At 40.3% G+C, this 27,793-nt stretch overlaps 1 pseudogene; it reads right to left on the bottom strand.

Annotated features, from left to right (window-relative positions):
- Positions 1-211: 211 nt before the first annotated feature.
- Positions 212-27,793, bottom strand: part of LOC124234179 (protein WWC3-like) — a 109,616-nt pseudogene continuing 82,034 nt past the window's right edge.

Here is a 27,793-nt window from a genome sequence, read left to right as displayed (position 1 = left end):
AACATTTCTTTCCTCAGGAACCAGTTCTAAGTTTTCTTAAGAAATATTGGATAGACTCCACAGGGCAGTAGGGAGTTATTTAAATCAAATTCTTTCCCGGAAGTAACACATTGGGTAATTCTAGTTACATATGCTTTCTTCTACAATAAAGCACCTTCAAAGGTTATCATGGCTATGTTGTACTGTTATATCCATCAGGGGATACACTGATTCACTGCAAATGTGTGTTGCTAGTCCTCTTCCCCCTTCTTTCAGGACAGAGGAGGAAGCAGGAGTTCCACCGAGACCTTCCCTGTGGGTCATGATCAGATAGCTTGGACTTAAAGGCAGTGCTGCCTGTAGTCTGGTGAAGGATGACAGTGTGGGCAGCCACCATGGACAGGCTGGCGAAAGGCCAGGACACTAGGGGCTCTGGGACCTGTTTCAGACTGATGGCAATCACAGAAAGATGCAGGATAAGACAACACAGAAATGAGAGGCGCTCAGTGCATGATCCACATGGGAGACTGACCTCTGTGATGCATATATAGCACATGAACTACGACTAAACCACTGCAGATAGTAGGTCGACAAGACACAAAGAGTGTGAATATGTACAATATACATGATAAATTCATGCAGGAGAATCTGATACGAGTGACAAATTTAGCATATAGTGTTTGCATTTCAGGTGTCAGAAAGAAAACCGGCCCCAAAGTTCCATTCTACTGCAAGACAAATACTGAAGAACAAAATTTCACTCTTAAAATACATCTTAAAGTCAGTATTTTCCTTCAAGGAGGAAGAAAAGTACTATAAATAAATTACAATGCAGTGAATTTGCCTGAATTCACTTTGTTTCCGTCTTCAAGGCTTTAAGTCAAAATAGCATAAAAACTGTACAATCTTAGCACAATAATTAATCTTTTATAAAATAACCTATTTTGAGATGTTAGTTTCACAACAAGGAAATGTATGGAGACTTTACAAATGCTGATACTGTTTTCATTCTTGTAACGTTCAGCTTGTGACAATTCACTAAACTATATTTATAAGAAAAAGACTCTCCTGTATATGCAGTATGTTTCAATCAAAAGTTAATTTAGGGGCCAGCAAGGTGGAATAGTAGTTAAGTTCATGTGCTCCACTTTGGCAGCTCAAAAAGAGGAAGATTGGCATTAGCTCAGGACCAATCTTCCACATACACACAAGAAAGTTACTTTAAAAAAGCAAATGTGACACTTGACAAATATAAGTCATTGTTATTCACAATAACAAATCTTTGGAAAGGAGCAGTACATTACAAGAGTAGGTAAATAAATTATATTTAGTAGATGAAATTACAGTCATGAAAAAGATAATAGATTATGTAGCAACATATGTTATTTTAATTTTTAAAAAAGATAAATGCAAAACTAAACACAAGTGACCACAACTGGCATAAAAATACTACATAGAAAAAAGATCAGAAGGAAACATCCAAATGGTAATAGGAGAGGTGGCTCTTGTTTTTTTCTCAACTTCCCATGGGGTTATCAATACTTAAGTTTTTATAATGACAAAGGTATAATACCTGAAGGTCTGCACCTGGATGGGCTCTTTGTGGTTCTGCCCGTGCAGCTGGCAGACCCCTTTGGAGGCTTCCTTCAGCATATTCTCAGCTGCCTGTTCTTGACGGAAGTCAAATTTGGTCTGTATTGTCTGGAACAGCAACAGTGGATGAACAGTAGATTTTTACTGCTGGTTTAAAGGCAGAATTAATGAAGCCACCCCCAGCTCTGGGGACCCAGAGGAGAGAAAGGCCCATGCCATCTACTCCTCCCAGAGAATCCTCACAGAAGCTAATGAGAATCACTGGAGTCATGCCTCACAGACAGGGGACCCAGCACATCCCACCACAAAGCAGGGAGTGGTGATGCTTGCAGGAAGTCCCAGGGATCCCTTCCTCCAGCCCCAGACCCACCCAGTCAGAGCCTTGAGATGTGTGTTGGTGCCACCTCAAACACCAGTGCCTGACCTACAGAGACAGAAACCCAGCTCCTCCAGACAAGCACTTGGATCATTTAAATTACAGTTTTATCATCTGAAATACTTATTCAGAATCTACGTACAACTGGAACAAAGGTCAATGACTGTGACCAGACAGGCCTGGGAAGCCAAAGGGACTGTGAAGCAGGGCCCGGGCCTCTTACCTGCCTCTCTGCTTCGTTCAGCAGACTCCGAAATTGCTCATCCCATAGCACCCAGTGTGGGAGGTCGGTCTGGCCTTGGAGCTGGGCATCTTCTAACCACTGCCTCAGTTCTCAAAGGGTGCATATCTCCTCGTTCAGCTGCCTCTGCCATGTTCTCGATGTCTGGAGATCCAGCTCCAGGTCCAGGGAGGTCTGGGCCATGAGCTCGACCAATGAGGACCTACAGGACTGCAGGAGACAGCAGCTGTGAACACACACACTAACCAGCCATGTGGGTGCCATTCGGCCAGCCAGCTCAGGCCTTCTAGAAGGTACTTCCAAAATTAATGGAAGACAGGTGAAGCACAGTTGTTGGAGAGATGTTTCTCTACACATGGCCCAATGTTAAAAAAAAAAAAAAAAAACATAGATTTGGGCTAGATTAATTTAAATCTTCATTTCAATGATGAAGGTTATCCAAAGCAAACTGTTTCCTTTAATGATGAGGTACATATTCTTTCAAGTAGAGTGACAGACTTTTATATGTAACTGGTAGAATTAAAAATATGAATAATCTTTCTAAAGTGTTATCTATGTATTAAATGCATAAAAATGTCCATTTTCTTTGTTTCTAAAATTTCATTTTTGATTTGCTTCTGAAAGACACTTTAGATTCAAAGGTGGTTCAATTAAGGTTTACAATACATAATTAATTAAACTACAACAAGGCCAGCATAAAATCTAGCCATTGTAAAAAGTTGCAAAACTACTCTGACAAGGAAAGATCTTAATAATTCCTTCTGCTGTATAAGTATAATAGAAATGATGAGAGCTTTTTTGTTTAAAAAATTGTAAAGAAACACATGCACATACACACAAGCAATCAAAACTTTTCTCCTGCTACAAACCTTAGTTAAGCAAATGTGCTGTGTTCAATAAAATCAAAAAATGAAAAAAGATTTTCTATGTGCAGTTTTGGACTACTGGTGTCCAACCAATGGGCAACAACCCTAGGGACGGCAGTTAGTACAACAAAATAATAAATGTATTAGCGTATCAGCATTGTTTAGTAGACAGTACAATGTGTGTTGTGTGATATTTCTTATTAGACACTATTATTTTGTGTATGTATTGTGTGTATGTACACATAACTTAAACGTAAATATGAGTAGTAATTTAATAAATGCAAACATGTTTGAAGAGCACTGCTGAATTCACAGCAATTCAGTAGTTCTCACCTAAGGGCAAGTGTATCTCACTGGAGACATTTGGCAAAGTCTGGAAGTACTTTTGATTACTATAATTACAGAGGAGGGGAGTGCTACTGCCATCTAGCAAGAGGAGACAAGGAACATTGCTAAAATACTGATACAAAGGACAGCATCTACAACATAGCGTGCCTGGGCCCAGAACGTCAACAGTGTTGCTATTGCAAAACACTGGTAGCTGAATTATGTGTTACAATTATCAGTCAGCAGCTACTCTAAGAACAACTACTACATGGAAATCCAGGATTTTTTTTTTCCACTAAAGCATACTTGAATGGAAAAGCCGGGGAGCTACTGCCTTACAAACTAAAGCAGCAAAAGCTTTGCAAACTGGCATGGTGTGGAAAAACACTTGATGATTAAAGAAAATGCAACCATGAATAAGAATCCCAGATATTAAAAACAATCAAAATTTGAACACTATATATACCCTCCTGTTAAAAAAGAATTTTCTATTATGCAGAAATTATTGTCTTTTAATATTGCATTGAGGAATGAAGATTCTATCTTAAGAAATACACTTGATCCTTATTATCAGAGATTCCATATTTGTAATTAAGTGTCCTAGTGAGTGCCACATTGTCATGCTTTTTGTTGGTGATTTCATTATTCAAAATGGCCCCCAAACCATAACAGTGCTGAAATACTGTCTAATGCTCCTAAAAGCAAGAAGGCAGAGGTGTACCTTATAGAAAAATATGTGTGTTGGATGAGGTTCATTTAAGCACAAGTTAATACTTGTGCCTGGCCATGGGTTCACTGTGAGTGAGTCAACAATATACTAAGATGTCTGTAAACAGAAACAAAGATTTTGTACTGACTGCTTGATGTAACCAGAGGCTTGGAGGAACCTAATGTCACTACGATACAGATACCAAAAAAACAGAAATTCAGAAGCACTTTCTTAGAAATTCAATATTCATTCTCTCTTTGTATTGTGAATTGAATTACTTCGTTTTTCCTCACAACTACTCAAATGCATGAGACTACGGGTGCTTTTTCCAGGTCTTCAGTTAAAATATACCCAAGAATTTTAGTTAAGACAAAACCAAGAAAACAAAAGCAGAAAAAAAGTCCTGGCCTCCTTCATGTCCATCAACCAAAACATGTGACATTTCCAGATTGACTGACTCAATCAAATTCCCGTTCTATCAATACCAACTGTGACTTCATAATATGTGTGAAGATCATTAAAGACACCAGCATCCTCAGCACTTTTCCCTTGACTTGTTCCAGCAGCATGAAAACCACTAACTCCTGCTTTGCCAACCAAGGGAAAAGTTCTTCTTTTTATAAGAAAAATAAATAAATTATGCCTTCTTCGTGATATTTGGTGGTAGGTTCTCACTTCAGGATCAATGTGAAAATGTATCTGTGTGAAACTAAACTCCTTGCCTTCATGGCCTTATTTTCCAGGTCAATTAGCCCAAAATACTCAGGAAACGCCATGACACTGCAGTTTTCATGCCCCGTGATCATTATAAACACACATACAAAGAGGCCTCTAAAAGCATCAGCAGTAAACGTGTGCTTTTATGCAGGGTGCAGAAAACAGCACAGGAGCTGGACCACTTTTTCTGAGGAAATGAAGAATTTCCTCCTTTACTACCCTATCCTTCTATTCAATAAGCAGGCTTAAGTCTGCTCTTCAGGGATTTGGTAAGAGTCTAGAATAAGAACGGGACATGAGGACAGCCTTGGATCTAGTACCTTGAGGTGTTTGGTTAACCATCAGCTCCACAGGGCTGCAGCCTGATGGAGTGGGAGTGCCCGGGCCTGACCCTATGCTACCCAGGGCAGCCTCGACTTGGACACCTCGCTCTTGTGCGGCAAAGAGCAGCAAGTCTCAAAAAATGGCAGAAAGGTGGCTTGGGCCACCAAGGCCGCAACTCCTGCTGTTACTCCTCTGCAGTAAAGGATTAACTATGCCCCAAGAAAGGTTTGGTCCTTGCCCAGCTCCTGGGAAGTGACCTGTAAGTCCCTGGAATGTTCTAAGTGTCTTTGTTTACCTGGGAACCTTGGGCCAGGCCACATAGTCTCTGCTAACAATATGATTTACGGTGGGGGCCTGGGCCATCAGCTAGACCTTTGGAGGGGCTGGAGACTAAGGTGAGCCATGCAGGCAGTCAGCTATACTACATGACGAATTTCCCACTAAAACCCTGGACCTCAAGGCCGCAGTGAGCTTCCCTGTTGGCAATACTCCATGCAAGCTGTCACTCATCACTGCTGGGAGAGATAAAGAGCTGTCCCCACAACCCCACTGGAAGAGAACAGCAGGAAGGAAGCTCACACCTGGTCTCTCCCAAACTCTGCCTTACGCGCCTCTTCCCTCTGCTGACTTTGGTCTGTACCCTGTCACTGTAATAAACAATAATCATGAAAATAATGGCTTTTCTGTGAGTCCTGGCAAATTACTGAACCTGAGGTGGGTTCAGGGACCCTGAACTGAAGTCCAGATGTGCCCTGCGCAGGTCTGAGGGTCTGTTTCTCTTGTATGATCTAACTCTGGCTTTTCCCTAATGGAGCCAGCTCCTTGGCAGCCCCTTCAAGGGATGGTGCTTTCTTTAACAAGCCCCATTCAGAGGTGGGAAGGGTCAAAGTTACGCTAAATCCAAACACCCGTCCAGGTCACTGAGTCAGGACCACTTATCCTTATAATTCCCTTCTCTTTCCTTGTCTGTGCTGTCACTGTCACACTGCCTCCCACATCCTGTGCTATCTTCAAACACCATAGCAGGTTGGGTCTCCTTCACCCATCTCAGGGTTCTCAACATGAGAATCATCTGAGACCATCCCAAAACTCTGATGCCCAGCACCACCCATGACTAATGACAAATCTTTGGGGTGGAACCTGGGCACCTGCATTTTGTAAAGCCCTGCAATGTGATTTGACTACAAGGTGCAGTCAAGGTTGAAAACCAACTGTCATCTCCCACCATCACTCTCAAGGTGCGAATTTACCCATGGGAGAGTCAAAACCCACAGCCTCAGCACCCTTAATCTTCAAAACTGCCATGTTCCCTTGGACCCCTGACAGAGCTACACTTCAGGACTTCTAACCACTCAGTCACCCAACTTCCAAATCTCAACCCAATTCAGGATACTCCCTGTTGTACTTATTAATTCCTTAGACTGACGTGGAAATGATTTAGTTTGCTTCCTGGCCACAGTTGCTGCATACACAACACTGAAAATCTGGGGGAAAATGTAGATTAAACCACAATACTGATTAGATATCCACACATATACGGTACACATTTATTGTATTATTTGTGAAAACTCACATGTCTTTTAGCATAAATAATAAAAAATACAACATAACAAAAGGGAAAAAGAAGGACAATTCCAGACAGGTGGCAAATTCCAACTTACTCTGCAAACATGCTGACTTCGTGCTCCAGGTGAGAAAGTCTGTGAACAGACAACTGTGCTACTCTGAACAAAAGGTGACCTGTGGGCCCTGCAGCTTGGCCTCTGCTTCAGGAGATTTGTTACTTCTGGGAAGAGATTTTCTGTGTTGGTTTCTTTATCAAACTATCTATTAGTTAATTTATATTTTCTATAACACAAGCAATAAATTAGTGTAGTCACCAAACACTGTCTCCTTGCCATCTCCACTAGATGGAGATCTTACTGGCATTTCAACACTAAATGAGTCTGAAACTGAATATCTGATGTTCTACCCAAAACTTTCCATTTGTTTATGAGAAAAATCTTAGTATCATCCTGGACTTGTTTCTTTCTTTCACATTCCATAACTGGACCAAGAGAAATTTGTTGGCTTGATGTTCAAAATTAGGTGTATTCTGACTATTTGTCATTGATCCCTCATTCAAGTTACCCAGATTAGATTAGTGCAACAGGCTTCTCATTGGTCTACCTGATTCCATGCCTACTTCCCTCTTCAATCAAATTTCAACAGTACAATCATGGAGATCCTGGCAAAACTGAAGTTAGATCATGTCACTCCTGGGCTCAGAACTACCCACCACTTTCCTACCCCTTTTAGAAAAAAGCAAGAGTCCTGAGTAGGCCATGGATGATCTGGCCCCTTCACTTACTCAGGTTTCACCTGTGACAACTGCTTCTGCTCCTCTTCCTGACCCATGCCAGCCTCCTTGGCATTCTTTCACCAACTTCAGTTCCTGGGCACATGCTCTTCCCTCTTCCTGATGACTCTTCCCAAGCACTGCACAAGGCTCCTTCTCTTCCTTCCTTGAGGATTCTACTCAAAATTCACTGTCTCAGTGACATCTTTAATATGATTTTTCTTTCCTAAAAATATAAATTCTACTTACTTATATTATTCTTCATAAGCCTCATTGACTGTTTAAACACTTTTTAAAAGGGGAGTGATATCAGTAACCTGGTGAACCAGGAAGCTGTAACTCTTTATTTCTGCAAGGAAACCTCAAAAAACAACAAGACACTCTTGAAATCGACTTATAGGAGCTCTGCAAAGCAATCAAAGTCTTCAGTAACCAAAAGAATGGCAATCAAGAAAAAAGGATATTCAAATGGAACAAAATGTATAGCATTCTTTACTCACCCTTGATCTATCCTCTGCCCAAGGAAGCACTGTCTTAACAGTGAGGAGACATATGCCTAGTTCTCAATCCCCTACATTCAACCAGAGGAAGTAAAGCAGACCTTACTTGCAATGTTTTAGTGTATTAGGGGCTTCTTAAAGGATTGGGCCCTGCTTGGCCTAACTTGGATCCCAGGTGTAGGAAAACCAGCATGGCTCACATCTTAGTTCAGAAAAGGAGCAGAAGCAGCAAGTATTACTCCTCAAAGCTGCTTGGGGACTGACCCACTGGGATAAACATACAAGGACCTTGTAAGGTCCCAGAAGAAGCTGGAAAGAGGCTCTTTGGAAAATTAAGCATCAAAACAGCTCTGTATATGAGGGAATTGAGACAGCAAAAAATAGGCTGAGTCCATAACAAAGGAAAAAAACTGGGACGATCATAAGCTTTGACCTTGAGCTAATACCTAGGCTCACAGAATGTACAGCTCTTCAGTGAAAGATTGGCCCAGGACATAGCCAGTCTGCTAAACCTGGGAGAAGTGGCAATTTTTTCAAATGCACAATTTTCAACAACAACAAAAATATCACAAGGCATACCAACAAACATTAAAACATGGCCATTTCAAGTGAAGAAACCAAACGGACAGAAATCACCCCAGAGGAAGGAGATACCAATCTACTAAATAAAGACTTTAAAGTAATTGCAACAGATACGTACAAAGAGCAAAAGGAAAAAACGACCAAAAATAAATTAATAAATCAGGAAACCATATATGAACAAAATGATGATAATGGCAGAAAGACAGAAATTATCAAAAAGAAACACATACAAATCTGGAGGTGAAAAACATAATAACTAATTGGAAAAATTCACAAAAGAGGTAAAACAATATATTTGAGTAGAAATAAAGATACAAAACAATCACCAAACTTGAAGACAGGAAAAATGAAATTAAGAAATCTAGAAAATAAAGAAAAAAGACTGAAAAGGGCCTAAGGGTCATGTGGAACACTATTTCAGTGAAGCAATACAGGCATTATGGGATCCCGATAGGGAGAAAAGAAAAAGTGGTAGAAAGATAATTTGAAGAACTCTAGATAAAAATTTCTGCATTTCAGGAAATAAATAGACATACAAATACAAGAAGCTTAACAACTTCAAGTAGGATAAACTCAAAAGGATCCACACTAAGACACATTATAATCAACGTGCCCAAAGATAAAAAGAAAACAGTGAAAGCAACAAGAGAGAAGTGACTTCACACATACAAGGAAACCAGAATAAGATTATAAACCGTTTTTGCAGTAGAAACTTGAGGCAACAGACAATGAGATGTAATATTTAAAGCTCTGGGGAAAAAAATTTGTCTAAAGAAATTCCACGTCCATTATGTGATGATGTTGAACTATCATTGCCTTCCAGGGATAAATCTCGTTTGGTTGTGGTATATAATACTTTTAAGCTCCTGGTGGATTCTGTTTGCTAGTATTTTGTTAAGGATTTTTGCATCAATGACATCAGGGATGTTGGTCTGTATTGTCTGTGTCTCGCTTTAGTGGTAAAGTAAGGCTACCATCATAGAAATTTTTTGGAAGAGTTTGATGAGATAGGTGTTAAATCTCACAATGTTTAGTAGAATTCACTGGTGAAATCATCTGGTCCTGAGCTTTCTCTGTTTGGGGGTTTTGATATTTGCCCATATATTTACCTTTACTAAAAAAGTTTATATTTAGTAAGAGTTCCAGTTCCTGTTCAGCATCTTTTCATTTCACCCTGAAGGACTCTCTTTAGAATTTCTTTAGAGCAGGTCTAGTGGTAACGAACTCCCTTATAGCTTTTGTTTATCTGAGAATGTCTTGATTCCTTCCCTATTTTTGAAGGACAGTTTTTGTCAAATACAGTCCTCTGTTAAAAGATTTTTCATCACTTTAAACAGATCATTCCACTGCCTTCTGACCTATAAGTTTTCTGCTGAGAAATCCACTTACAATCTTATAAAGGCTCCATTTTATGTGTATGTTGTATCTCTCTTGCTGCTTCTCCAACAATCTCTTTGTCTTTGACTTTCAACATTTTGATTATAATGTGTCTGATATGGATCTTTTTGGATTTATCCTCCTTGGAATTCATTAAGCTTCTTGTATTTGAATATCCCTTTCTTTCTTCAAATCTGGAACGTTTTGGGCTATGTCTTCATATAAACTCTACGATCCTTTCTCTCTTTCCCTTCTTTTATGCCCTTAATGAGTATATTGGTCCACTGAGATAGTGTTGCATTGAGTCCTTGCTACGTTGGTCCTGTTCACTTTTCTTTATTCTTTCTGCTCCACAGATTCAACAACTGCAAATGGCCTGTATTTAACTTTGCTGATTATTTCGTTTGCCTCAGAAAGTCTACTGTTGAACCCCTCTAGTCAATTTTCAATTCATTTATTATATTTTTCAGCTCTAGAATTTCTTTTTTTAGCTTTTTAAAAAATAACTATTTGGTAAATATTTTTATTTTTTTCTTAAATCATTTCTTAAATCATTTTTCCATTTAGTAGTCTGTCGGAAGTTCTTTTCTAGCTCATTAAACATATTTAAGACATATTTTAAATTCTTTCTAAGGAATTCAAAGACCTATATTTATTTAGGGTCAGTTTCTGGAGATTTATTTGTGCCTATGAATGGACCATTTTCCTGTTTGTTTTGTATGCTCTGAGATCTTTTGCTGAAATGTGTGTATTTGAATAAACAGCCACCTCTCCCAGTCTTTGTGGACTGGCTTCATGCAGGGGAAATCCTCTATAATCACCTGGCCTAAAAGTTCTGGGTCTTCTCAAACCTTTTCTGGGGATGTTTCTTTCCTAGGCTCATGTTTTTATTCCAAATACCAGTATATACAGCTGATTTTAAAAGCCATAATATAACTCAAGGTCTCACCTTCCTCTTTTCAGGACCATAGATTCTATTGTATTCCTCTGCCTATAATCACCTGTCTCCTGATGACCATGGGACTGCAGACCCCCTGCAGCTCTAACATGCTGAGGCACCTGCCCTGCTTTATGTGGTCTCAAACCTGATATCCAAACTATGTCACTATCCCCATTAGCATTCTGAATTAAGCAAGACAAAAGCCAGACATTAGGGCATTCCCCAAATAAGCAAGAACACTGCACTCAGGTTCTACTCTTTACTTCTGCCTGGGAACGGAAGTGAAAATAGGCAGTTTCTTCCCAAACATGCTGTGCTGTACTGGAGACAGGGTGGGACAAGGGCAAGAAAAATGGCATGAAATTTTGTATTTTGAATGCAGCTTCTCTTGCTTAGGCATTTTATTGGTTCTCAACTCATTTCTAAAGTTCTTACAAAGCTATTTTGATGTGTATATTATGTATCTGCTGCTTCCAAGGGGAAACGAGGGCTGTCTCCTAGACTGACATCTTGTTGATATCTTACTCTGAGGATTATTATCAGTAGTTTTTGTGTGACTGAAGAGAAGTTGGTATCAAGTCTAACTAGACTATTATTAATTTAGGATTTTATATGTAATTGCCATCATAACACAAGAAAATATCTATCAAATACACAAAAAAGAAAATGAGAAGGGACACAAAATACGTGACTATAAAAAATCAACTAAATACAAAGGCAGTAATGGAGGAAGTAACGGGCAAGAAACCTATGAGACATAGAGAAAACAAGAAAATAGCAGTGGAAAGTGCTTCCCTCTCAGGGATTACTTTAATTGTAAACGGACTAAACTTCCCAATCACTGGCATGCACTGATAGAATGGAAAGAAATAAAAATGCTACAAAAATAGGATCGAACAACAAGCTGTCCAAGAGACTCACTTTTGAGCTAAAGATGTAAACAGTTAGAAAGTGAAAGTATGGAGAGAGATATTCCATGCAAATAGTAACCAAAAGAAAGCTTGGAAGCTATACAAATGCTACACAACATAGACCTTAAATCAAAAATCATTAGAAAAACCAAGATTGATATGTACGTTAGCCTTTTATTAGTGATATGTTCATCAAATGCATATTAATAAAAATGTCAATTCATCAAGAAGATACAACAATTACAATATATTTGCACCAAACATAAGAGCTCTAAAATATGCAAAGCAACCATTGACAGAACTGAAGAAAAAATGGACAATTCTACATTAATTGTTGGAGACTTTAATATCCCACTTTCAGAAATGAATAGAATAACCAGATAGTAGATCTATAAGGAGACACAGCACCTGAAGAACATTACATACAACTGGTCTTAAAAGACCTATGGATTCTAGACTTAGGCTAAAGTAATGACTGGGAAAACAGAATGGCAGGATTAAATCTAAGAGTTATCAATAAAGTAACATATAGAAAATGTTAAATCAGATACTTTCACTTTGAGTTCATTCAGATAACTCAAATAAGACTGAAAGTAACCAGTATTTTTATTTTTAGATTCATAAACCATTCTCCTTCTAGAGATCTGGTTTTCAGGGCTGCTTCAAGATATTTATTGAAAACTAAAATTCACAGTTTTATATTTTCTTTTAAAAGCAATAGAATAATTTACAGTGTCAGATTACAGTACAGAGGGGAGGAAGGAAAGAACCTGTTAGTCCAAACTGCTATCAAAAACATACTTAAAAACTTAAGGGGAAGATGTCCCCCACAAGACACTTATTAACTATAAGGAAAAAAGATTAGTTTTACAGTAGAGAAACCTGACAAAAAAATCCTTTCAACAACGTAAGTAAAGGTGACTTTATTAGTAGAGCAAATTTATAACGTGTCTCCTGATAGGAGGTACATTACTCAACATCACTACTGCCAAACATAAAAGCCTGAATCTAATGAGGAAAGATCAGACAAACCTCATGGAGGGACATTTTACAGAGTAATTGGCCTGAAAAAAATTTCTTACAGGACATTTGTGATACAACTGGTAAAATTTAAATAGATGTGTAGATTTGACAACAGTAATGAATTTGTTAAATTCCTGATTTTGATCACTGCAGTAATAAGACAAAATCATTGTTTTTAGGAAAACATACTGAAGAATTTGACTGTAAATGGGTATGATAGCTACAAAGTATTCTCAAACAATCCAGGAAGAAAAATTAAATGCTGTCAATTAAACACAATGTATGATTACTGATTGGATCCTAAACAAATAAAACAAACCAAAACTGAACTAAATAATAGCAAAGAGAACTTCAGAGTAAATATCTAACTTTTAAAAATTATCTATGAAGGATATTGGAATAATGGAGGAACTTTGTATACGGATTGTATGTTAGATAACACTGTCATATTTTCTGAGTATAACTGTTAAGTAGCAGAATATGCTTGCTCTTAGATTTGTGCTAAATGGATTAGGAGGAATGTATCGTGATCTTCAATTAATTCCCAAATGGTTCAGCAGAAAAAAAAGCTGTGTGCACACACACATTCATAAACACAGAAAGAAAAAATGAAAATGGGGTAAAGTATTAATAATTGTGATTATGGCATAAATTAAAAGGTAGGGGTAGGAGAAATACAAGAATTGTGTCCCAAGTGTTCTCTCTCTGATTTGGGCCAATGATTATAAAGGTCTTATAAAGCACAACAGTTACAATGATTAGCAGCCTCATCCAAAATAATTGCCCCTGATTTGGTGCAATTTAATCCACCTTAGGAAGCCGCCAAGAAAGAGGTTTTATCTCAGCATCTGTTATGAGAGAACAGTCTGGGAATAAAGTTTCCTTACTGAAGATATGGTGACCAGCACAGCTAAGATCAAGCGAATAGAAGGGGCAAATGGATACTTCACTGTGCTTAATGTCACAGAGGGAGAAAAGAAGCTATCAGCATCCACAACCTTAGAGACCCATGAAACATCCTGAGCCATACACGTCCCTGAAGACGGGAATGGATCACTGCCAGATGGCATGTGACACAGTAAAAATCTACCTTTTTAGTTATAGTTGTCCTTTCCTTTTGATTTACAGTTGACAGACATTTCTTTCATACCTGCTGTGCCCATTTCAAGCCATTTGCAGATCTTAATCCACTCACTTCTTTTCTTCAGCTCTCAGTAAAATACCACCCTAACCATCTTGCAGTAATCTAGCAGCCCTCTATGTTTTATGCCACAGCTTCCCCACAGTCACTATCCCATGCTGTGTCTGTAGGCAAGCTACCTCATTCTACCCTGTGTATGAGCATACCAGGTCCTGTTGCCTTTAGTCCATCTCCTCTGCCCACTCTCTCCCACTTCACATCAAGGATAAGGGACCTGCTCTCCTGCATGGTGCTGTTCTGCACAATGGCAAAGGCCCATGAAATCCCTTGACCTTTTCTACTTACCTTAAGAGGTGGGGGCTGAAGTTTCTCAGGACTGTAAGGATCTGTCTGGCCAGCAAAGGTGTGTCCATGGATGGAGTCGACACCAACGCAACAGGGCTCTGTGTGTGGGGGGGCTGGTCTGGGTGCAGCTGCTACAGCCACTATCGACCAAGTCAGCTTGCCAGCTCCTAAAGCAGACGTTGTAAAACCCCACAAAATGGGCATCAAGAGACTGGGTGTACTGCTGCCCTCAGAGCACAGCAGCAGAGGCTCCCAATGAGCCCTGTCTGCTTCCAAAGATTGAAGACAGCAGCTTTCTCATAAAGTAAAAGAGCATTTACATTTTCCAGTGAAGATAACGCTAGAAGGCCTTTCATTAAGAGGGTCTTTCTTTAACACCTAACTGCAACTGCTAAAGATACAAGAATCTTGAACCTCCTCCCTGACTGAGCCCCTCCCAGCTCTCCCTCTCTGCCTTGTGCTTCCACCCCTAAAGAAATTTCTCTTTAAAATAAATCCAGGGAAAGCTATAGGAAGAATCAGAAAGCTTTGGAAATATGACACTCTTTATGGAAAAACACAGTAAAGCAATATGAAAGGGCCTCTAGAAAGGATCAGACAGAAACCAATTCACTCAAGGTGCTTGCTCATCTGATTTATTCCTCTATTGCAGATAGATCTACACTGAATTAGGGATTTACCAACAGGCTGCATCAGGTAAAATGTAGAGGGACACTGTATGATTCAATTTTGATGAAATGTCAAAAATAGATAAATCTATGGAGACACAGGGCAGATTATTGGTTGCCTCAGAAGAGGGGAATATGCGGGAAAGGAAAAGGAAAAGTATGACGACATTTTGGCATGATGAAAAACAAAATGCTTCAAAACTGACTGTAGTGATTGTGGGTGGCCTGACTCTGTGTACTAAAAATCACTGAATGTGGTTTTGTGAATGGGTCAGTTGCATAGTAGATAGATTGTACCTCCATATAGCTATTTTTAAAAAATACAGGGACCTGACTGTCTTCAATCCTGGCAGAGTGGAGTCACTAGACAGTCCTACTCATTAAAAGACATTCCAGAACAGAAGGAAAAAGGCAAAAGCCTGCCCGGAGAGTTTGGGGACAAAGTTAAGGTACTGCCCTCATTCAGATCAGCACTAAATTCCCCTTGAGGATGCCAACTTCTGGGCAATGGCACTGAAGAATCACCCAGCACATTCTACAGAGGCATGGATGAGAAATGCAACCTTTCCAGGCAGAGCCTCCAAGAGAGCCAGGCCTGACTAAAATACCAGCCACCTCCTCTCCAAGAAAACGTGCTTCATCTCCCTGGCCTTTTTGAAGGAGACTTGACCAGGGTGGCCCTGCTAGGAGCCCCCTAACCTCTCAGAGGCAGCCTTGGCCGGAGCCTCTTTCTGCACCATCTCCAGGACCCCCTCATGAGCACTCTCCAGCTTCACCCCCTCCTTAGCCAGCTCTCTCTCCAAAGCCTGCAGCTGTGCTGTGGTTCTAGCCAGCAGGACTGTCACTGCATCCTGTGGGAGGAAAGGGACATTTTTGAGAACCAGTTTAGACCTATAGCTTCTCACAGCACAGCAGAAAGCAGGCACAGGGCACACCCCCCAGTGAGCGTCCACTCTACCAAGCTGGTGGCCCTCCTCAACTGTTGTTCAGCAGGAAGAAGTCTACCCTGCTGTTAACAGCAAGACACTAAATTGGCTTTGTCATATAGCCCTGAAGGCTCAAATATAAAAACAATCAACATGACACAATCATGAACATGTTCACATTAAAAGGCATGTCAGTTCTTTGGACTGAACAAATGGCCAGTTATATATCAATTTATGCCATTTTTATCACTTTCCTTAACACTCTGACTTTTCATTGCCACTACATTCTAAGACTAAGTCAACACAGATGTTTCTTAGAAAGGAATTCCCCCAGTAAAAGCCAGTCTCAAAGTAGGGAAGCGATAGTAACCTGCTCCGTACGTCAGGCCCATGTACCATCTTCCTCAAGTCTGTGTCTGTGGGGTCCTGGGCACCTTCTCCAGCTCACTTGCTCTCACTGGCTCCAGGTGGCCTGGAGCTAGTGAACACCTGGACTGCGTACCAGCGCAGCAGCTGCAGCTCACTCAGACCATCACAGTTGGCCAAGTTAATTTGAGCAATGCCCTGCATGGGTGTTAAAAAAAGCAGAATATAGAAGAAGAGAAATAATAAAAATCAGAGCAGAAATAAATGAAATAGAGACTAATAAAACAATAAAAAGGATCAATGAAACTAATAGCTGGTTCTTTGAGAAGATAAACAAAATTGACAAACCCTTTGCAAGACTCACTAAGAAAGACAGAGAAGACTCAAATAAAATTAGAAATCCATGAGGAGAAATTACAATGGATACCAAAGAAATACAAAGGATTTTAAGAAAATACTATGAAAAACTATACGCAAATAAACTGACAATCTAGAAGAAATGGATAAACTCTTAGTCGCATACAACCACCCAAAATGGAATCAAGAAGAAATAGAGAATCTGAATAGATCAATCACAAGTGAAGAGGTTGTAACAGTAATCAAAACCTTCTAAAACACAAAAATCCAGGACCAGATAGCTTCTCTGCTGAATTCTACCAAACATTCAAAGAAGATCCAACACCTATCTTTCTCAAACTATTCCAAAAAATTGAAGAGGAGAGGACACTTCCTAACTTATTCTATGAGGCCAAAATTACCCTGATCCAAAAACAAGACAAGGACACATAAAGAAGGAAAAATTACTGACCAGTATCACTGAGGAACAGAAAACAAAAATCCTCAACAAAATATTAACAAATTGAAAACAGCAATACATTAAAAGAATCATACACCATGATCAAGTGGGATTTATTACAGGGATGGTTCAACATCCACAAATCAATCAATGTGATACACCACATTAACAAACTGAGGAATAAAAATAACACGATCATCTCAATAAATCAAGAGAAAGCATTTGACAAGATCGAACATCCATTTATGATAAAAACTCTCAATCAAATGGACACAGAACGAAAGAACCTCAACATAATAAAAGCCGTATATGATAAACCAATAGTCAACATCACACTTAATGGTAAAAAACTGAATGCCATCCCTCTGAGAACAGGAACAAGACAAGGATTCCCACTCTCACCACTCTTATTCAACACAGTACTGGGATGTTTTAGCCAGAGCCACCAGGCAAGAAAAAGGAATAAAAGGGATCCAAATAGGAAAGGAAGAAGTAAAACTGTCACCATTTGTGGATGACATGATTCTATATATAGAAAATCCTAAAGATTCCTCCAAAACACTAGTAGAAATAATTAATGAATAAAGTTAAGTTTCAGGGTACAAAATCAACATAGGAAAATCAGTCGTATTTCTATGCACTAAAAATGAACTAGCAGAAAGAGAATTCAAGAATACAATTCCATTTACAATTGAAACAAAAAGAATAAAATACCTAGGAATGAATTTAACCAAGGATGTGAAAGACTTAAACCTATGAGACATTACTGAAACAAGTCAAAGAAATAAAGAAATGGGAAGATATTCCATGCTCATAGAATAGAGTAATAAACATACTTAAAATGTCCACATTACCTAAAGGAATCTACAGATTCAATGCAATCGCAATCAGAATCCCAATGACATTCTTCACAGAAATAGAACAAAGAATCCTAAAATTTATATGGAACAACAAAAGACACTGAATAGCCAAAACAATCCTAAGAAAAAAGAACAGAGCTGGAGGCATCACAATCCCTGACTTCCAAGGATACGACAAAAGCTATAATAATCAAAATAGCACGGTTATGAACAAAAACAGACACACAGATCAATGGAACGGGCTGAAAGCTCAGAAATAAAACCACACATGTATGGAGAGCTAATTTTCAGCAAATGAGCCAAGAATATACAATGAAAAATAGAAAATCTTTTCAATAAATGGTGTTGGGAAAGCTGGACAGCCACATGCAAAAGAATAAAAGCAGACCATTATTTTACATGATACATAGAAATTAACCCTAAATGGATTAAAGACTTTAATGTAAGACCTGAAACCATAAAACTCTTGGAAGAAAATATAAGCATTACACTCTTCAACACTGGTTGTAGCAGCATCTTTTCAAATACCATGTCTACCAGGTAAGGGAAACAAAAGAAAACACAAATAGGACTTCACCAGACTAAAAAGCTTCTGCATGGCAAAGGAAACTATCAACAAAATGAAAAGCCAACCCACGAACTAGGAGAAAATGTTTCCAAATCACATATCTGACGAGGAGTTAATTTCAAAAATATAAACAACTCATATAACTCAACAACAACAAAAACAAACAACTGGCTCAAAAAATGGGGAGAGGATATGAACAGATACTTTTCCAAAGAAGATATGCAGATGACCAACAAGGACATGAAAAGATGTTCAACATCACTAATTATTAGGGAATGCAAAACAAAACCACAATGAGATATATCAGCTTATACCCAAGAGAATGGCTATAATAACACGACAAAAAATAAATGTTGACAAGGATGTGGTGAAAAGGGGACCCTCATACACTGCTGGTGGGAATGCAAACTGGTGCAGTCACTATAGAAAACAGTATGGAGATTCTCAAAAACGTAAAAACAGAAATACCATATGATCCAGCTATCCCACTACTGGGTATTTATCCAACGAACATGAAATCAACAATTCAAAGAGATTTATACATCCCTATGTTCACTGCAGCATTATTCATAATAGCCAAGACGTGGAAGCAATCCAAGAGTCCATCAACAGATGAATGGATAAAGAAGGTGCGGTATATACATACATACAATGGAATACCACTCAGCCATGAAAGAAAGACAAAACTATGCCTTTTGCAACAACAAGGATTGACCATGAGGGTATTATGTTAAGTGAAATAACCCGGACAGAGAAAGAAATACTGTATGATTTCACTCATGTAGAAGATAAACAAACACATGGACAAAGAGAACAGATTGGTGGTTACCAGAAGGGAAGGGCTAGGGGAAGGGAGAAAGGACTACAAGGGGACATATGTATGGAAAAAACTAGACTTTTCGGGGGTCAACTCAAGGCAGTCGTATAAAGAAAACGAAATATAGTGATGCACACCTGAAATTTACACAATGTTATAAGCCAATACAACCACAATAAAACAATTTTAGAAAAGTAGAAGAGGCACTGAATGATTTCACGTTAATAACCAATAAGAAGCTTGTAAAACATCAAGGTCACCCTTCAGTCTTAACCAGAAAGGATGTAAAATATTTCCTTGCTATTCAAAGGACTGCAGTAGAATGAAAATTGTTGAGGAAGATCCTAATGGGGGCAGCTCCCAGGTTGTCTGTTCAGCTCAACCACAAAGTGCTGGAAAGGGAACAGGGACAAAGAACAAGAAAGTAACTCATACTGAGGACAATGGAACATCATGTTTGGAACTCTCCCGGCCTGGCCTATGTGTTTACCTCCTTTGGCTGATTTTAATCTGCATGTTTGTCTGAAACAAACTGTAACCAAACAGATAAAAACTAAGGAAGAAACTACAAGAGAAGGAGAGAGGAAGAAAACAAGAAGACAGAGAAGAAAGACTGACCAAAGTAGGAAGGAAGGGAAGGCAGGACAGGAGAGTTCCAGCAGTTCTTCCTGCAGCTGCTGATTCACTGAAGACACATATAAGTGAAGTGACTTCAATGTCAATATACTTCAATTCGAAGGAATTCTGAAAACTTCATTAAATACCAGCAGGGTTTGGAATTCCAGAGCCTTACAGCAGTAAGTATTTGGTGTTCCAGAATCAACTGGTGGCAAATAGACACGGATGTGACTAGAACCAGAGAGAGGGAGGAAAAAGTATACAAAAGTAATACTCACAGGTCTGTACAATAAAATGCATGAATCACATACATGAATACACATATATCTTTCCCTCTTTGGATGCCTATGGGTAGAACTGCAAAGTCCTTCGGAAAAAGCTCTTTTCTCAAACAGGAGAAAGTCTAAAGAGCTGACATATCTTTGGAGATCAAGAAAAAAACACTATCAAAGAGAAAACACATAAAAGTCAGTAATTACAACTTCAGAGTCACACACAGGTTCTGCTGTCCCCATCTTTTGGGAAGGCATCTGTCCTGATGTCTCCATGTCCCCTTGGCTCCTCCTTTTCAAGTTCCACCTGGCTCACCTCTTAGAATGGTCACCTACCAGGCTGGGTTTCCAGCCCTGTCTGCCCCTAGCATGGAAGCTGGCAAATAGTGGAGGCTCAAACACTGGTGAGTGCTGCAAAGGACACAATGTGGGTGAACAAAACACAGGGTGAACTCTCAGCCACTTAAAACCATGCTGCTTCAAAGGCCTTTAGAAGACTAGTTTATAAAGGAGATTCACAGAAGGGGAGTGCACCCTGGGGCTTAAATGAATCATGACAGGTGTGCTCACCTGCCTGGGAAATGGGACCCTCCATTGGGCACCTATCTTGAGCTGCCAAGCTCACAAAGGTAGCAGCTCTCCACTGGTAACAACATGCATTTTCTTTTCTTCCTCTCAGACCTAGCCAGAGGCTTCTTGAGGAACCTCAATGGATCACAAAACCAAGTGTGGCCATGTCACCACCCAGCCCTGTGACCAGGATGGACATTTTAAGCCCAAATGCTTCCGACAACAGGCACTTGCCACTTTCTTAGCAATGCCTCAGCATATAACTAGCCTGGCTCCATTTAAGTTCATCTGCCTCTAATAATAAACCAGTCTTTTTAAAAGTTACAACCCTTTAAATTTCAGACAAACATTCCGTGGTGTTTTACCAAAACAGTCTCTTCCCTCCCCAAATTGCCAAGGAGAATAGGTGAATGAGTGGTGCTTTGTGGAGGAGGCCTAGGAGAGGAGAATATCTTGACTCTCACCAGCCCGAGAGCTTACATTTTGCAGTCTTCCTTCAAGACCAGCCCAGAAAAGTTCTTTAGTTGAAGCACGTTCACGAAGAGACACTCACTGGCCCTGTCATGACTAGAAAATGAACCACAAATTCCCCAAGGTATATAAATGCTTCTGACTGGAACAGAGGAGAGGTATCATCAACAAAGGGTGATGTTACCCAACCCTCCCCCCAGGGGATATATGCAACGTCTGGAGATATTTCTTACTGTTATAACTGGGTGAGGGGTGGTGCTACTGGCATCTAGATGATGGACATAAGAAATGCTGCTCAACATCCTACGGTGCACAGCACAGCCCCTCATAACAAAGAATGTTCCAGTCCTAAATGTCAACAGTGCCAACCCTGAGAAACACCCAACTGGAATGACAAGAGCAAATGAAAGAAAGCTGCTGGGGTGTGAGCACCCTGCCTTGCTGGATGAACATGACTGGTTACTGCCTTTACTGAAACCATCACCAGAAACCAAAAAGCCTTGTGTTCTAATCGCTTGGTTACTACTTGGCCTCGCTGTCTGTGCCGCAGTGAACAGAGTCCACTCTGGGCAGAAATGTGCCATAACGTCCCCAAGGTCTGAGCACACCACGGGCTTTCAGTGGCCCCTGTGTTCCGGCCCCAATCCCCCAGTGCCATGAAGTGAGAGCTCCCAACTGTAACTGTCAGGTTGGAAGACAGCAGTGGAGCTGGTCTTCTCCATCTCTCCCCCTGCAACCTTTGTCCCCCTACCTGAGACCACATGAAGTAGGCTCAGGGGTATCCAGATCAGGGAGCAGCACCCAGACCATGTGGGTCGCTCCCAGCCCAGGTATGGAGGTGTGAGGAGCTGAGCAGGCCCCAAGCTATGCATCATCTTTATGAGCAACTGGGAAGGAGGCTTCTGTACTCACAAAAATCCAACATGGATCTGGGGCCCTTTGCTACTGCAAATGTCTCCAAGTGCAGACTCTTCAGCATCTTCACTCCTGATCACAACCGGAAAGTCACTGGGATTATTCCAAAGGGAAGTGAATATCACAGGTGGGCAGAAGTGCTCGCATGCCAGGGGTGCTTGGATCCATGACATACCTTATGGGTACCTGGCTATAAACCATTTTGTTTTTAGAAAATAGCTGCATACCTTTCAAATCCCCACATGATATTCAGGGCAAAGTTGAGTTAAAAAGTTTGCAATAACTGAAATTTCTTACAGATGGCTAAATTTAAAAATCTCCAAAGAAACAACATCAAATTAAAATAATGCATCAAATCTCAAAAGGTGTTTTGTCACTGTGAAGTAATTCTCATAGTTAACTGAGGAAAGAGGGGAGGGAGAAAATTCAATCCTAACGAATGTCCTGTGTGAAAACCAGGTCTCTCTCATACACTGATTCTCCTTTTCTAGCTTTACTGGGCTTAAGCCTTAGACCCACCAGGGCCAGAGAGAAGTAAGTCGTCCTAGAACCATGGAATGAGGGCCAGCGCCCAAACGCCACACAGAAGCCAGAGGAGGTTTCTTTGCAGGTTGCTCAGGCCCAACCTCCAAAGTTGAGAGAAGGCAAGAAAAGCCCATAGCCCCTGAGCTACATACACGGTTTCAATCTGTAGGAGTCTTGGGATGGCTCGCTCTCTCATGCTTACCAGTAACACAGGGGCTGGCTGCTTAGGGAGAAGACAAGAAGATCAGCTTCTAACCTTTTTGGTGGAGGTTCAAACATGCCACTGTTACTTGCTAGCGAATAATCTGAGAGGCATGCAGAAAGGCAGCGTGCCCTCCTCTCTAATCTCTTGGTGCTGTCTTCTCAAAGAGTCACAGCTACAAATGAGAGACACACCAGGGTCAGAATGTGGCAGCACGTGAGGCTGGGGACCGTGCAGCCAAGATATGAACCCTCTATGTGTGAGCACATACAAAGCCACTAAGTGATCAAGAGAGACGCCACTGTATGGACACACACATCTAAATATGCTGAACTCAATTTTTTTTAATATTGAAAAATTGAAGAAACAGTCTTTTGGCTACTTCTCTAAAAGCTCTTCCAACTGTCATAAATCTCTTTTCACCTCCTTAATGGGTACACAGAACATAAGATGATGGTGGGAAGCCCCTTCATATCACACATTGAGAGACTGTCATATGGAAAGACTGGGAAAGAAACGTTACCCCAAATGCAGAAGCAGCTGCACTCTCTGAGTGGTGGGATAGGGGTATTTTTCAATTCCTTCTTTATGCTGTGTGTTATTTTCCATATTTTAACAATAAACAAATGCTATAGTGTTTCATAATCAGAAAACAAAACTTTTAAAAATTATCCACATAAACTCTAACAAAATGTAGTGACTCAAGTTAGAGACAGTAGAACGAGACTCAGCCTTTGAAAACATCTCCTCGACAGTCTCTCTCTAATTACAGCATCCTCCCCTTTTTTCAGCCCTGGAGCCAGATTTGCTTCCAGAACTGCTTTTCTGGGGTTAGCAAGCTATCATTACAAGGCAGCTTATTTTTGTCTCATACCTATTTTGATAGAGAGCCAAAGATAACCACTAACATTTTTCCTTTTATCATTTCATCAATTGTTTCTACTTCTTCCCTCACAGCAACATGTTCCTTTTAACAAAAATAGGCATGTAATTGTCCTATGCTAAGTGTGACTATGCACACAGGAGCCTCAACACTTTCCAGAGAGGCGTCCTTGGTTAGAATGCAGGATTAAAACATGGAGCCGCAAACTGAGCGGTCCTCTGCCATCATGACATCTCCTGTTAATAGCACAGGTCCCTCTCTTCTCTGTTCTGTGCTTTTCTTCAGCCATCTAAGTTCTATAAATTGAAAATCCAGATATCTATGCCTCCTTAAGTTGAGGGAAATAGAGAGTCCACCAATGACCATCTCTCTTTTCAACCAAAGTATTATTCACATACCAATTAAATCCAAACACATTACATGGCACACAAAACAAACAGGGCTGTGGCCTTTAGGCTCACAATCTCAACTACAGACAAAAGTTGACATTCCAAAGGTCTGCAATGCCAAGCCTGGGGGACTGCTGGCTCCTCCCTTGTCAGGGACCAAAGCTGGTTCCATTGTGGAGTAGCCAGAGGCACTAGCTCTCAAACTATAGATTGGGCCTCCCAAGTCCAGTTCTCCTTGTCAGCTCTGCCATATGGAAGGACTCAAAGCCCTCAACTCTGAACTGCAGGTGAACCCCTCAATTTGCCTCACGGATGATCCTCAGCAAACCAAACAGCTCACTGTGTCCATTTTCAGCCCTGACACTTTCCACAGCTCCTAGACATGGCCTCACCTTCCTTTAAGAAAATAACTCCATGCAAGATCCTAATTACTTGAAGTTAACCCAATGGTGTGACTGACAAATTGTGCAGTCACCTGGGAGAGAAAAAAAGCACACAACAGATCCCACATCAACCCCCAGCCATCTACTCTCAGGCTTCAAGGCAGGAAGATCGGCCATGTGGAGCAACGCCAATGAAGTAAGGATTAAACAATCTTCCATCTTAAAGATCTTTGGCCTTTTCCTCATTAAAGACAGACACAGACACTGAGACCTAACGATACTGACACTGCTGGACTAAAAGAACCAAAATATAAGGAAAATCACCTGTGGGCAAAGCTGCCCGTTGGCAGATCAAAATAATGAAAATCATTAAAGTCTAGCAAAAACATTTAGAGGAGTAAACACTTGAAGCTTTTAGAAAAGTTCTTACACAACTTTAGCAGCCACGATGAATACTAATGTTAAAATAATAGTAATAATAGTAAGTGTTGAGCTAAATTAAAGTATGACTATAAGACATGGCATTCTTGGCCACACCTGGACCATACTAAATATGGAGACTCATTACACAAAGATGTGCCTGACCAACAAGGTGAAGGAGAATTCCAAGGTCACTTACAGCAAACGTTTCTGCCAAGCTGCACAAGAAAAGAAACTTACAAAAGCACAAAGTGAAAAAAATGCAGAATTTAAGCCAACAATTTTAAATGAAGGATGAATATAACAAAAATTCAATAAACAGATAAGCAGCAGTCAGCTCAGGGATAATCTTCCTCAAAAAGAAAAAAAGGAAAAAGGAAACATTTACAAATCAAAATGATTGAATTTTGACAAGTGGTGGTGGTAAGAAGAAACCAGAAGGAGATAGCTTTGGCAAAGTTTCAAAAAGTTTTCGCTATTACTGAGAAGCAAAACTGATATAACACCAATTTGGAAAACTGAAGACAAGCCACTCAGAATTTGTTAAAAGTTTGAATGATACACATAAATTCTATCATGTCTTTGTTTGTCTTGGATTCAAACAAAACTTCAAAAGGGCCACTACATATATTACACCAGGGGTATTCAAAGTGTGATCCTTTTCAGGGGTCTAGTAGGGTGCCTTTTCTCAATGACACAATTATATGACACATCACAACAGCTGCTCAAGTAGCTGTCTTCCAGTAACTCCGGCATTAGACATAAATTTATTTTTCATAAAGATATACCACCAATTTTATGTTAACATACAATGGGGTTATTAACACGCTTTAATAAATAAATAAATATTTTAAATATTTCTCACACTACAGTTAATTTGCTATTAGTGCTATCCACTCAATTCCAACTCCCAATGACCCTGTACTGAGCAGAGTGCAACCCTGGCTCAGTTGTTTTGCACCATCCTCTCCCCTTCCAGCACTGTTTCAGACAATGCTACAGGGCTGTTCACAGGAATTTCATGGTCAAGGTTTTCAGAAGTGGGTGGCCAGGTCCTTCCTCCTAGTCTGTCTTAGTCTGGAAGCTCAACTGAAACCTCTCCACCATGGTGACCCTGCTGGTATTCGAAATCCTGGTGGCAAAGCTTTCAGCATCACAGTAACATGCAGCCTCCACAGTATGACAACCAACGGATGGGTAGTGTGGTTCCCTGACTGGGAAACAAACCCAGGGCATGACGGTAAGAGCACCAAATCTTAACCAGACCACCAGGGCTGCCTCATAAAGTAAATATTATCAGATAAAATCTACATAAACAAAAGTTCTTTAGGATCCTTAGTAATTTTAATAGATTAAAAATGTTTTAGAACTAAAAACTTTGAAAATCTATGTAAATTCTACCAAACATATGATTTCAAACAATTCCTTTACCTAAATATTTTAGTAATTTACTACTTGTATAGAATAGAAATAGCTTTTAAAAAGCAATTCTGAAGTTACATTGAATAGATTTTTTTTAATGTAATACCACCAGCAACATAGTATCTCATAGAAAAACACAATGTGATTCTCTAATTCAAAATGGTAATACTATAGGAAGATCCTGAACTCACCTCCCCCCATGGACATACCAAGCCTACAGCTACATAGGAACAACTTTTACAAACCTTCTGAAAACCGCCCCCAAAACTGGTAGAGTGACCTCATCACACAAGCAAACAAGAGGGAAATCATATTGAAGAGGTAGGACTACCAGGCTGATGCACAAACTCATCATAAACCCCATCCTTAGCACAGCAATCCAAAATTAGGAGGGAACTCAAAACCTGGAGCTTTTCCCTGAGGAATAAAGGATTCGTACCCCACACTGGGCATCCCAACTTTTAACATCGGCACCTGATGAGCACCCAAAACATCTGCTCTTGAAGACCAACAGACTCATGCCCTGGGGACCCTCAGAGTTGTGGCAAACCGAGGAATAGGGGTTATAGGACTAGTTCCAACTCACCCACCACAAGGCCCAACGCAGAAGCAGCTCTTTGAAAAGTGCCCAGACTTTATGCGAAAGAGACTGATTTCCTAATTTTACAGTGCTGGTCTGTGGGACAGAGGCCTGCTAGGATACTTTCTGGGGACTGAGGCTGATGGGCACCATCTTCTTGCTTTCCCTCTGCTTTCCAAAAGCTAGAGGTCACTTCCATTTTTTTTTCCTTTCCCAGTGGTGTCATCTTTCTGCTCCAGCTGGTGGGCACCCATTTGTATGCTCTCCCTTGCTAAAGCCTTAGGGATGACATCCTGCACTTCCTCTCTGCCTTGCTGAAACCTGAAGGCACCATCATTTCTCTTCCCTTTCCTTTCTTGTTATCCGTCTATTTTTCTTCTTTCTTTTCTTTTTATTTATTTTTTCCTTTTTCAGTGGATGCCATGTTTGTACTCCTCTGTCCCACTCCAGCCAGTGAGTGTCATCTTTGCACTTTTAAGTCTGGTGAACCAGTTTTTGTGGCTGCTGCCCAGGGGTCACCCCTTGATTGCCTTGTTCTGGAGGCCAGGTCGGCTTGCACTCCTGGGTCCAAAAGGGCTATAACATCAGAGAGACAGTTCTTGGCAGGTACCACAACCAGGACATTGCAGACAGCAGACTGAAACACATCCCCAGTCTCTCTATGAAAGAGGCCTATTTGCTTGTCCAGGACCAGACTTCAGATTTGACACACATCTAGAGGTTACCAAGGTGCTCTCAAGGAACACAGGATGGGGGACACAGTCTTTGGAATCTACCACTGCCTTACTACCACTCACAGCTATTGCCCAGAAAGGAGCTTATAACCTCATCTGGAGCCCTGATTTTAATGGCC

Source organism: Equus quagga, unplaced genomic scaffold (assembly GCF_021613505.1).
Source record: "Equus quagga isolate Etosha38 unplaced genomic scaffold, UCLA_HA_Equagga_1.0 72560_RagTag, whole genome shotgun sequence".
NCBI classification, from domain to species: domain Eukaryota; kingdom Metazoa; phylum Chordata; class Mammalia; order Perissodactyla; family Equidae; genus Equus; species Equus quagga.
The sequence above is the reverse complement of the archived record's forward strand: the minus strand, read 5'-3'. Positions and strand labels throughout refer to the sequence as shown.